Source organism: Pteropus alecto, unplaced genomic scaffold (genome assembly GCF_000325575.1).
Source record: "Pteropus alecto unplaced genomic scaffold, ASM32557v1 scaffold389, whole genome shotgun sequence".
Taxonomy (NCBI): domain Eukaryota; kingdom Metazoa; phylum Chordata; class Mammalia; order Chiroptera; family Pteropodidae; genus Pteropus; species Pteropus alecto.
Window position 1 is genome coordinate 891244 of NW_006443569.1, and position 4109 is coordinate 895352.

A 4109-nucleotide genomic window follows, 5' to 3' on the forward strand; every position below is an offset into this window, starting at 1 on the left:
TATATATATGTTAGTAGTGTGATTTTTCTTTAAACAAATATATTTTACCTTGCCCTAATTAGTATGCTTTTAAATATCTATGGTGGTTCTGTGGCCAGACATGAATGAGCATGTTAGTGACATTGTCATTTTCCCTGGAGCCTGCTTTTCCTTGTTTAGATGCTTACAGATTTCCTGTGCTCAGGAGACTATTTCTGTCCTTAATGATTCCTCTCTGGGAAACTAGATCTGGCTTTCTTGTCCATTGACGCAATTCAGAAAGAAAGCAAACAAGTAGTTAACTTACTAACACAGAGTTTAGCTTCAGCAGTTTATAACAATTAAATTTTTGTTTATAACAATTAAAAATGTTGTGTACTTGAATACCTATAACTGATTTATATTATGGACAAAAATTCTGATTTTACATTTTAAAGAGCACAACATTTAAATCGTTTAAGTATGTTCTTCTTAGCTGTAATTACAAAGAAATATTTTATGATAGTAGTCCTTAGATCTATTTTAAGAACAATACATTAAAAATATATATAAGGCCATACTTTCAGAAATTATAAGAAAGTGGGAGAAAGGAGATATTAGCAGGAGGAGCTGAAACTTTCTTTTGTCTAACCTATATGGCCTTACCTACTTAAAAATATGAGGTATGTTTTGTAAAAATACGTTATTTCTTCAAAAACTTCATTTTGATTTATAGACTTCCAGCTATCTGAATATACTTAGAGCTATATAGAGGTCTATATTGGTATCCCTCTTTATCCAAACTCTTGTTCTCTAAATTCATGAACCATATAGATCAAGTTTCATTCTATTTTATTTTATATTTTTGCACTGAGATAAAGAAAAAAGCTTGTATTGGAACTCAGAAATAGATTTTAATAGTGAGAGAAACACTATATCAAGATGCTAATAATGCTTATTGCTGGTGTTATTTCTTTATACTTCTATATTTTCCATATATTTGACATAAATTATGTATGCATAAACTTTTTAAATCAGGAAACAGAAGAAATGATATTTTTACAATAGGCCAAAATATCCTCCCCAAATGTATATGAGACTGTTAAACAAATGCATAAGTAATGAGAAATTCTCTTGTGAGCATAGTGGATCTGGAAGAAGAACCCTGCTATCATTTTACTCCCCAAATTCCAAGTTAGCACACCGGTCCTGGGTGCAGCTCAAACCTTGATACAAAGGGCCCACATTTGTATTGGAAGAGCCCACATTTGTATTCATTTAAAATAAAGGTATTGTATAAACATTTTGGCTCAAAGACTTTAAAAAGATCTTCCCAAATGATGTCATTCTGAAGATTCCTTGACAAGATGGTGTCAGTACAGCATGCCAGAAACCAAAATCTTCACATAAGAGCGAGATGTTTTGGCCTTTCAGTAAGAATATAAAATTTTCAGATTTCATAGAGACACGTATACAATATTAAGTTGTTCTCATTGGCATTCTAGATCTGATTTGTTCCACAATACAAGTAGGTTTTTCATATTAAGGATCCTCCTGGGGTTCCGATAGTAACACACGTTGATGTAAGAATCATTTTATAGTTCTCATTCATGAGTTCTGAAAGAAGTCTAAATTTCTTGATTTCTAAAAAAGTATCATTATTAAGTAAGAATTCATTGTTTTCTATCTACATTTTAAGAAATATTACCATCCCTTGCATTTCTAAATGTATTAAAATGAGATTACTTCACAGACTTATGACTAAAAGTAGATGTTGCCAAAATTGAAATCAAAAAGCCTAAGAATAAAAAAAGGGAGAAGCATTGTTTGTTTAAAATACATCTTCATCTTGGCACTGTAATTACAAGCCTCAGAATAAAGAAGACTTGGCAAGCACAGATCAAACAACTCATAATAGTATCTCATTTACACAAGTTTTAATTGTATACTCCTTCTCACTTATACACAAACATATTGTATTAGTAAATCTTTAGATTAAGCGACTTATACTTTTTTTACTTATGGATGAATTTCCATGACGAAAGTAGAGAGCATTTGACAGACGAGGTGTAGATGACCCCAGTTGTGTTAGTGATTTGCTCCTCAGCCTTAGACAGGTTTTATATCTAAATTTACCAATCTGTGAAAAGGCTATAATAATAACCCTGTAAAAATTAGCATTAATGCGCTGTGCATAACATGATTAGAATCTACTCTGTCTTATAAACATTTTGTCAACAATTTATACAAAGCCATTTCCTGTTGCTGAGTCAGGTTCATTAACATCCATGTATAGTCTTATTTCCTAGATCAAAATGATTTTAAATTATCTGAGTGGGTAAGAGGTATTTCAAATTGAAATGAAGAATATAAAAATTATATTGTTATATTCTACTTTGGAATAAGCAAACTATATGCAGTTATATCTTTTCCAATATTTTATTATAAACATTTTAAATGTACAGAGTTGTTAAATAACTTTAAACATGAATAGTCATATACCCACCACCTAGAGTCTATAATTAACATCTACAATTTTTGTAGCATTATGTGAAAAAAAAATTAGTATTTAAATATTGCTAATGGCTCAGAGCTATACTCAATTCACACAAACACAGGTTATCAAAAATTTACATTTCTTATGTGATATAGTCAATTGGCAATTCAAACTTTTAAAATATTTACATCTTTTTAAAAGGCATCAAATATGTGGTGACAGAAAGAAATCTAACTATGGGCAGTGAACACACAGTGGAATATATATATGCCTTACTGTTGAATTATATACCTGAAATTTACTGGATTTCATTAACCGATGTCACCTTAAAAAAAAAAAAAAAACGGAATTCTGAGGGAAAAAAATAAATAAGAAAAATAAAATTAATAAATAATTGTGATACCACACAACCTGTTTTCATGCCTGCCTCCCTCCATATACATCTAAGCAACTCCTTATATTCATGAGAACATATTGGGGGCTATATACCATATTCAAGCAAATTCAGGTAGTCAACATTGTACAAGTAGTGCCTAATAACATGCAAGAGAGAACCTCTCACTTCTCTGGGTGACATTATTCCTTTAACATATCTTCCATTGAGTACTTACCATGGTCATTGTTCTAGTTGCTACAAATGACAGTCTTCTAAAGTTTGTCCAAAGCCAGATAAGCCTGCAAAATGCTATACTGCACAAAGGTAAGCAAATTTCTTTATCGTAGGACCGACTTCTTACAATTAATGATATGTGAACGTGCACTATGGCCTACTAAGGTTAATAAAGGGTTTCTCACACTTATTTAACCATTCCACCATTTTAATAAAAAATAAATATTAATGTCTAACAGTACAGAGTTGGGAAATGGCACCACATGTTTAAATAAAATTAATGGTAACAGTTTGATTAAAACTAACTGGAACACAACTGTAGCCAGAATATATTGAGAGATAAATTAATTGATAAGGACTGGGTCAGAAGTATCTTTAAGGTTTTGCTACTCACAAAGTGGTCCCTTGCTCTTGGGATACACAGGTAATCAAGTGACCTCAGGACTTTTACTAGGAATTAGTAAAAAAGCCGTTACTGCCAACAGCTGACCATACAGATGCTCCTGAAGAGTTCTGCTGGTTCAGAGGCAGCCCAGGGGGTGTTAAAATTGTTGGATGAGGATGGAGATTCATCTATATTTTAATATTATACTGACAGACACATACCTCTTTTTCTTCCTTTCTTTTTCTTTTTTCAGGGAGCACAGATTAATAACAAAAAACTACTTTTAGAAATAAAAATAATAACTGCCAAATGTTGGTCATTTATTATGTGCCAGAAACTTTACACTAAAGACTTGATATACATTATCTTATATAGTAAGTACAACAATCCTGAAAAGTAGAGAGTATGTCCTCATTTTATGGATGAAGGAATTAAGGGTGAGAGAGTTTGGATAACATATTCACCCAAAACCATGGCCAATAGAGGTGAATGAAGCCAGAGAACTCCAGCCCTGGCCTGATACCTAAGCCATGCTGATAACCACTAATTTATATTAAAGTGAGAGGAATAGGGATGTTAACAGTGGGATGTAAGTAACTTTTCATTTCCCAGAGAGACAGAAAATTAAGTTTCTCTCACTTTTTTTCTGCCATATATAG

General features: G+C 31.9%; 1 protein-coding gene across 5 annotated transcripts in view; it reads left to right on the top strand.

Annotated features, from left to right (window-relative positions):
- GMDS (GDP-mannose 4,6-dehydratase) overlaps positions 1–4109 on the top strand; it is a 607022-nt gene that overhangs the window by 297707 nt on the left and 305206 nt on the right. The gene's annotated exons all lie outside the window — the stretch shown is intronic.